Below are 9,632 nucleotides of genomic sequence, written 5' to 3'. Positions count from 1 at the left end.
CAGGGGTGTCAAAGTCAAATGGACGGAGGGCCAAATAAAAAATTTAGCTACAAGCCGAGGGCCGGACTGTTCGAATGTTCATTGAAAATTTTTTAAATGACGCATATAGTCTAGTGAACCTAATTGAACCTACTGAAAACCTAACAAATATATTCCAATATGATCAGATAAATAAAGCAATATTTTCTTATGGCTCTGTCAGTAATCTTTAATTTTCAACAGACACAAAAGACAAATTTCCTTTATATAAAAATCCCCATAACATGAACATTAAATGAAAGAAACCGGTATTCAAGGCACCATCAGTAGCCTATATTTTCTATTTTAGCAAAAGTGGGCTAAATTTACTTCAAAGAAAAAAACAATAATAGCAATTTTCTATCATCCACTCAACTGAAATATTTTTAAAATATAATTGGATTGAAATACAATAAAATAAAGTGCAAAAATCTATTAATCAAAAACAACACTTTGTTTAAGGAGAAGTAACATGCAGTGAAAACAAATATTAAACTTTAACTTTTAAACTTGAACTGAGTAAAAACTCTAAATATGTGATTGCACAGTAATGTTCACTTGTTTGAGGTTGAGGGTGATACTTGGTGGTGTCCCATCTTTTCCACAAGTTCATCAATGTTCGGGGTAAGGCTCTGAGCTGAGGAAATCCTCAGAATTGAGTGGAGGTGTTCAGCAGTAAGTCGACTTCTGTGTGATGTTTTGTTCAGGTTCATCAAAGAAAAAGTTGTTCACACAGGTATGTGCTGCCAAACATAGACAACGTTTGAGCAGCCTGGATGCGCAGCTGGGGCATTGTGTCGGGAGGAAACGGGCGAACTCCGCAGCACCCACTGCCGCATATTTTGCCCTCAGTGCATCATTGCATTGGAGGTCAATCAACTCCATTTGGAGGTTTGGTGGTGAGCTTTCCACGTCAACAGCAAATGGGTTACCGAGCAGTTCCAACCTGCTTTTTTGTGCTTCAAAGTCAGCAAATCGGCGTCGAAAGTCAGCGGCAAGCATACCTATTTTATCAGCCAACTGTGCGCTCGGGAACGCACTGGTAGAGAGCTTCTCTTTCATGGTCTGGCAGCTGGGAAAGTGGCTCAAATTTTCTTTCCGCATCTGCGTCTCCCACAGAGTCAGTTTGGTTTTAAATGCCTTCACTGTACTGTACATATCAGAGATGACATGATCCCGACCCTGCAGCTGCAAGTTCATTGCATTCAGATGACTCGTAATGTCACACAGAAAAGCCATTTCACACAGAAACATTTCGTCTCGGAGTTGTGTTGTGTCTTTCCCTTTGCTGTCCAAGAACAGACAAATCTCCTCACGAAGCTCGAAACATCTTTGAAGCACCTTTCCCTGGCTTAGCCATCGCACCTCTGTGTGATAAGGCAAATCACCATGCTCCGTTTCTAACTCCGTCAGAAATGCCTTGAACTTTAATTTTACTGTGATGCTGACGACTGCTGTGCCAATAAATATTGAAATGAAGCAGCCTACTGCTCGGTGCGTCATCGTTGCATTGTGGGAAATGTAGTATTGGTGCGTGTAAAAGATCTGCGGGCTGCTGGCTTGCTGCGGTCTGCGGGCCGGTTCTAATAATAAATCAAGATCATCCCAGGGGCCGTAAAAAACCTTCTCGCGGGCCGGATGTGGCCCGCGGGCCTTGACTCTGACATATGTGATGTACACTATATCTACCCTCTATACTCTATATCTACTCCCTGCTCCATGCACACTATATCTACTCCCTACTCTCTATACCATATTATCTACATCCTACACCCTATATCCTACATCCTCTCTTTATACCTTATATCTACTCCCTAAGGTTTTTATATGACCAATCATATCGAGTGGTTCCAATGACGAATTTTGACGCGAGCCACCCGTCCCTGGTGGTGTTCTTCAACAAAGATGGCTGACAAAACATTAGTGTGGAACCAAATGTAAGTAGTTATAGCGTCATAACGAGTCAAGCAAAAAATGTACAATTAGGAGGAATATGTTAGTTAATGTAGAGACAGACGTCTGCGCATATTTTTTTGTCATGAAGTTCATTTACGATAATCACTATTTAGCAAATTATCTGATTAGCTAACATTAGCCAGCTAGCTAGTGTTATGGCAGTATATTTCATTTGTAATTTGTGTTGTTTAATTTTTTAGGGACTCAGAAAACCAGAAAACCAGGCTGTCATCTTGTGAAACAGTGGATGTAACGAATCTAGCTGGCTAAAGCATTTACTGCAAATTGAATGTACAATTGTAAGCTTGCCTTGCAATGCAGCTGAAGTAGCATAGCTAGCTAACTATTTACTTGCTTATTGTGTAGTGGAGGATAAAAATAACTGCATGCCTATGGATGTGTAGCTAGCTACAGTATGTAGCTGATCTGTATGCCTATGGATGTGTAGCTAGCTACAGTATGTAGCCGATCTGTGTATGGACCCTCAGCTATCATAGTTGTTGTATCAACTTCAAGTCTGAATGTCATTAATAAAGCCTATGGATAGAGTAGAATATAACAACTTTATTCTGCTAAGGATGAAAGTCGTGTATACATTTTCATTTCACTTCATTACAGTACAACGGTTTGATTTGTTTGATCGTAGTTAGCCAGCTACATAGCCGTCTTTGTATCTAAGACAATTGTGTAGTCTAGAGCGATTTTCTAGGTTAGCTGGCCAGCTATTGTCGTTCTTCTAACGTAGCTAGCCAGCTAGCCCCCGAATAGCAGCACTGTAGTAACTATTACAGTACAACGGTTTGTTTTGTTTGATCGTAGCTAGCTAGCTACATAGCCGTCTTTGTATCTAAGACAATTGTGTAGCCTAGAGCGATTTTCTAGGTTAGCTGGCCAGCTATTGTCGTTCTTCTAACGTAGCTAGCCAGCTAGCCCCCGAATAGCAGCACTGTAGTAACTATTACAGTACAACGGTTTGTTTTGTTTGATCGTAGCTAGCTAGCTACATAGCCGTCTTTGTATCTAAGACAATTGTGTAGCCTAGAGCGATTTTCTAGGTTAGCCAGCCAGCTATTGTCGTTCTTTTAAAGTAACGGAACGCAATCAACCTTGCTAGCTAGCCAGCTAGCCCCGAATAGCAGCACTGTAGAAACTATTACACTCGACGGAACGACTTGATTAGTGTAGTGTCAACATCGCAGCCACTACCAGCTAGCCTACTCCAGCAGTACTGTTTCATTTCAATCATTTTAGTCAATAAGATTCTTGCTACGTAAGCTTAACTTTCTGAACATTCGAGACGTGTAGTCCACTTGTCATTCCAATCTCCTTTGCATTAGCGTAGCCTCTTCTGTACCCTGTTAACTATGTGTCTATCTATCCCTGTTCTCTCCTCTCTGCACAGACCATACAAACGCTCCACACCGCGTGGCCGCGGCCACCCTAATCTGGTGGTCCCAGCGCGCACGACCCACGTGGAGTTCCTGGTCTCCGGTAGCCTCTGGAACTGCCGATCTGCGGCCAACAAGGCAGAGTTCATCTCAGCCTATGCCTCCCTCCAGTCCCTCGACTTCCTGGCACTGACGGAAACATGGATCACCACAGATAACACTGCTACTCCTACTGCTCTCTCTCGTCCGCCCACGTGTTCTCGCACACCCCGAGAGCTTCTGGTCAGCGGGGTGGTGGCACCGGGATCCTCATCTCTCCCAAGTGGTCATTCTCTCTCTCTCCCCTTACCCATCTATCTATCGCCTCCTTTGAATTCCATGCTGTCACAGTTACCAGCCCTTTCAAGCTTAACATTCTTATCATTTATCGCCCTCCAGGTTCCCTCGGAGAGTTCATCAATGAGCTTGATGCCTTGATAAGCTCCTTTCCTGAGGACGGCTCACCTCTCACAGTCCTGGGCGACTTTAACCTCCCCACGTCTACCTTTGACTCATTCCTCTCTGCCTCCTTCTTTCCACTCCTCTCCTCTTTTGACCTCACCCTCTCACCTTCCCCCTACTCACAAGGCAGGCAATACGCTCGACCTCATCTTTACTAGATGCTGTTCTTCCACTAACCTCACTGCAACTCCCCTCCAAGTCTCCGACCACTACCTTGTATCCTTTTCCCTCTCGCTCTCATCCAACACTTCCCACACTGCCCCTACTCGGATGGTATCGCGCCGTCCCAACCTTCGCTCTCTCTCCCCCGCTACTCTTTCCTCTTCCATCCTTTCATCTCTTCCCTCTGCTCATACCTTCTCCAACCGTTCTCCTGACTCTGCCTCCTCAACCCTCCTCTCTTCCCTTTCTGCATCCTTTGACTCTCTATGTCCCCTATCCTCCAGGCCGGCTCGGTCCTCCCCTCCCGCTCCGTGGCTCGATGACTCATTGCGAGCTCACAGAACAGAGCTCCGGGCAGCCGAGCGGAAATGGAGGAAAACTCGCCTCCCTGCGGACCTGGCATCCTTTCACTCCCTCCTCTCTACATTTTTCCTCCTCTGTCTCTGCTGCTAAAGCCACTTTCTACCACTCTAAATTCCAAGCATCTGCCTCTAACCCTAGGAAGCTCTTTGCCACCTTCTCCTCCCTCCTGAATCCTCCTCCCCCCCCCCTCCTCCCTCTCTGCAGATGACTTCGTCAACCATTTTGAAAAGAAGGTCGACGACATCCGATCCTCGTTTGCTAAGTCAAACGACACCGCTGGTTCTGCTCACACTGCCCTACCCTGTGCTCTGACCTCTTTCTCCCCTCTCTCTCCAGATGAAATCTCGCTTCTTGTGACGGCCGGCCGCCCAACAACCTGCCCGCTCGACCCTATCCCCTCCTCTCTCCTCCAGACCATTTCCGGGGACCTTCTCCCTTACCTCACCTCGCTCATCAACTCATCCCTGACCGCTGGCTACGTCCCTTCCGTCTTCAAGAGAGCGAGAGTTGCACCCCTTCTGAAGAAACCTACACTCGATCCCTCCGATGTCAACAACTACAGACCAGTATCCCTTCTTTCTTTTCTCTCCAAAACTCTTGAACGTGCCGTCCTTGGCCAGCTCTCCCGCTATCTCTCTCAGAATGACCTTCTTGATCCAAATCAGTCAGGTTTCAAGACTAGTCATTCAACTGAGACTGCTCTTCTCTGCATCACGGAGGCGCTCCGCACTGCTAAAGCTAACTCTCTCTCCTCTGCTCTCATCCTTCTAGACCTATCGGCTGCCTTCGATACTGTGAACCATCAGATCCTCCTCTCCACCCTCTCCGAGTTGGGCATCTCCGGCGCGGCCCACGCTTGGATTGCGTCCTACCTGACAGGTCGCTCCTACCAGGTGGCATGGCGAGAATCTGTCTCCTCGCCACGCGCTCTTACCACTGGTGTCCCCCAGGGCTCTGTTCTAGGCCCTCTCCTATTCTCGCTATACACCAAGTCACTTGGCTCTGTCATAACCTCACATGGTCTCTCCTATCATTGCTATGCAGACGACACACAATTAATCTTCTCCTTTCCCCCTTCTGATGACCAGGTGGCGAATCGCATCTCTGCATGTCTGGCAGACATATCAGTGTGGATGACGGATCACCACCTCAAGCTGAACCTCGGCAAGACGGAGCTGCTCTTCCTCCCGGGGAAGGACTGCCCGTTCCATGATCTCGCCATCACGGTTGACAACTCCATTGTGTCCTCCTCCCAGAGCGCTAAGAACCTTGGCGTGATCCTGGACAACACCCTGTCGTTCTCAACCAACATCATGGCGGTGGCCCGTTCCTGTAGGTTCATGCTCTACAACATCCGCAGAGTACGACCCTGCCTCACACAGGAAGCGGCGCAGGTCCTAATCCAGGCACTTGTCATCTCCCGTCTGGATTACTGCAACTCGCTGTTGGCTGGGCTCCCTGCCTGTGCCATTAAACCCCTACAACTCATCCAGAACGCCGCAGCCCGTCTGGTGTTCAACCTTCCCAAGTTCTCTCACGTCACCCCGCTCCTCCGCTCTCTCCACTGGCTTCCAGTTGAAGCTCGCATCCGCTACAAGACCATGGTGCTTGCCTACGGAGCTGTGAGGGGAACGGCACCGCAGTACCTCCAGGCTCTGATCAGGCCCTACACCCAAGCAAGGGCACTGCGTTCATCCACCTCTGGCCTGCTCGCCTCCCTACCATTGAGGAAGTACAGTTCCCGCTCAGCCCAGTCAAAACTGTTCGCTGCTCTGGCCCCCCAATGGTGGAACAAACTCCCTCACGACGCCAGGACAGCGGAGTCAATCACCACCTTCCGGAGACACCTGAAACCCCACCTCTTCAAGGAATACCTAGGATAGGATAAGTAATCCTTCTCACCACCCCCCTTAATGATTTAGATGCACTATTGTAAATTGGCTGTTCCACTGGATGTCAGAAGGTGAATTCACCAATTTGTAAGTCGCTCTGGATAAGAGCGTCTGCTAAATGACTTAAATGTAAATGTAAATGTATATATGTACTGTAGTTATTACCAAGCATGAGATTCCCACATTGAAAAATGTGCATTGAATATGTTCACTGATCATGTAACTCTTCCTTGGCAAATAAAGGTGCGGTTCAGGTATGAATCTCTGAGACATTCTTTCTTCAGTCATATCAAACTCCATTATTTGAATGATACTGTGTCTGCATGTAGGTATTCAATTATACACTTCAACAGTGTTTACCACTCCTGCTCCTGGGACATCAATGATTACACATTGTAACATCTGTACTTCAATGCAGTCTGAGTGTACCAGAGAGCAGAATAAGTAATTTTAGGAGTGCTCAACACCTGTTGAATGTGGCCAGTGTCAGTAAACGTTGGAATTAAAAGGTAATTAAATTGTTTCCAGCACAGTTACAGTCACCAACACACTGATTAAATTCTTAAGGTATAGGGGGCAGCATTTTCACTTTTGGATAAATAGCGTGCCCAATTTCAACATCCTGCTACTCATGCCAAGAATATATTTGCCTCGAAGCGAGCATAGAAGTAATTTAGCTCATCTGGTAGGCTCGTGTCACTGGGCAGCTCTCGGCTGTGCTTCCCTTTGTCGTCTGTAATGGTTTGCAAGCCCTGCCACATCCGATGAGCGTCGGAGCTCTATTACAGTACAGTGAAAGGCCTCTATTACAGTAAAGTGAAAGGCCTCTATTACAGTAAAGTGAAAGGCCTCTATTACAGTAAAGTGAAGGGGCTCTATTACAGTAAAGTGAAGGGGCTCTATTACAGTAAAGTGAAAGGCATCTATTACAGTACATTGAAAGGCCTCTATTACAGTACAGTGAAAGGCCTCTATTACAGTACAGTGAAAGGCCTCTATTACATTACAGTAAATTGAAAGGGCTCTATTACAGTAAATTGAAAGGGCTCTATTACAGTAAAGTGAAAGGGCTCTATTACATTACAGTAAATTGAAAGGGCTCTATTACAGTAAAGTGAAAGGGCTCTATTACAGTAAAGTGAAAGGGCTCTATTACAGGACAGTGAAAGGCCTCTATTACAGTACAGTGAAAGGGCTCTATTACAGTAAAGTGAAAGGGCTCTATTACAGTAAAGTGAAAGGGCTCTATTACAGTACATTACATTTACATTTAAGTCATTTAGCAGACGCTCTTATCCAGAGCGACTTACAAATTGGTGAATTCACCTTCTGACATCCAGTGGAACAGCCACTTTACAATAGTGCATCTAAATCATTTACGGGGGGGGGTGAGAAGGATTACTTATCCTATCCTAGGTATTCCTTGAAGAGGTGGGGTTTCAGGTGTCTCCGGAAGGTGGTAATTGACTCCGCTGTCCTGGCGTCGTGAGGGAGTTTGTTCCACCATTGGGGGGCCAGAGCAGCGAACAGTTATGACTGGGCTGAGCGGGAACTGTACTTCCTCAGTGGTAGGGAGGCGAGCAGGCCAGAGGTGGATGAACGCAGTGCCCTTGTTTGGGTGTAGGGCCTGATCAGAGCCTGGAGGTACTGCGGTGCCGTTCTCCTCACAGTACAGTGAAAGGGCTCTGCGGTGCCGTTCCCCTCACAGTACAGTGAAAGGGCTCTATTACAGTAAAGTGAAAGGGCTCTATTACAGGACAGTGAAAGGCCTCTTTTACAGTACAGTGAAAGGCATCTACTAAAGTGAATCAAGGCCTTCCTCTCCGCCGAGCCCAAGAGTCTGACTAATTTTCTACCAAAAAACACTCTAATACGATTATTTCAAGTGAGTGTGTCATAGGCTTAATAAGTGTGTAAATTGGCCTGTCACATAAGGCCTGACAGAGGTGGTAAATTCTATGACTACAGAAGCAGAGCCCCAACCAGGCCTCAGCCATTGTTTCTTCACACGCCGTAATCTGCCCAAATACGACAGAGACAACTACATTAGAAAAGTCGAGCAAATGAATATGACAGATCCAACTTTATTGCGGTATTATGATAATAATAAGCTTACAAAGATTATATGTCCCGGGAGATGTTCTCTTTCATTACAGTGTTATACTCCAAAACCTACAGGGCCTTTTGCTCCTCTAACCGACTGGCACTTCCTCTCCTCTAACCAAGGACTGGCGCTTCCACTCCTCTAAACAAGGACTGGCTCTTCCAATCTCTAACCAAGGACTGGCTCTTCAACTCCTCTATCCAATTGGCTCTTCCACTCCTCTAACCAAGGACTGGCTCTTCCACTCCTCTAACCAAGGACTGGCTCTTCCACTCCTCTATCCAACTGGCTCTTCCACTCCTCTAACCAAGGACTGGCTCTTCCACTACTCTAACCAAGGACTGGCTCTACCAATCCTCTAACCAAGGACTGGCTAATTTCACTCTTCTAACCAAGGACTGTCTCTTCCACTCCTCTAACCAAGGACTGGCTCTTTCACTCCTCTAACCAAGGACTGGCTCTTCCACTCCTCTTTCAAAGGACTGGCTCTTTCACTCCTCTAAACAAGGACTGGCTCTTCCAATCTCTAACCAAGGACTGGCTCTTCAACTCCTCTATCCAACTGGCTCTTCCACTCCTCTAACCAAGGACTGGCTCTTCCACTCCTCTAACCAAGGACTGGCTCTTCCACTCCTCTAACCAAGGACTGGCTCTTCCACTCCTCTAACCAAGGACTGGCTCTTCCACTCCTCTAACCAAGGACTGGCTCTTCCACTCCTCTATCCAACTGGCTCTTCCACTCCTCTAACCAAGGACTGGCTCTTCCACTACTCTAACCAAGGACTGGCTCTACCAATCCTCTAACCAAGGACTGGCTCTTTCACTCTTCTAACCAAGGACTGTCTCTTCCACTCCTCTAACCAAGGACTGGCTCTTTCAATCCTCTAACCAAGGACTGGATCTTCCACTCCTAACCAAGGACTGGCTCTTCCACTCCTCTTTCCAAGGACTGGCTCTTCCACTCCTAACCAAGGACTGGCTCTTCCACTCCTCTTTCCAAGGACTGGCTCTTCCACTCCTCTAACCAAGGACTGGCTCTTCCACTCCTCAAACCAAGGACTGGCTCTTCCACTCCTCTAACCAAACACTGGCTCTTCCACTCCTCTAACCGACTGGCTCTTCCACTCCTCTAACCAAGGACTGGCTCTTCCACTCCTCAAACCAAGGACTGGCTCTTCCACTCCTCTAACCAAGGACTGGCTCTTCCACTCCTCTAACCAAGGACTGGCTCTTCCACTCCTCTAACCA

The sequence above is a fragment of the Oncorhynchus masou genome, chromosome 30, assembly GCF_036934945.1.
Source record: "Oncorhynchus masou masou isolate Uvic2021 chromosome 30, UVic_Omas_1.1, whole genome shotgun sequence".
NCBI lineage: Eukaryota > Metazoa > Chordata > Actinopteri > Salmoniformes > Salmonidae > Oncorhynchus > Oncorhynchus masou.
The sequence above is the reverse complement of the archived record's forward strand: the minus strand, read 5'-3'. Positions refer to the sequence as shown.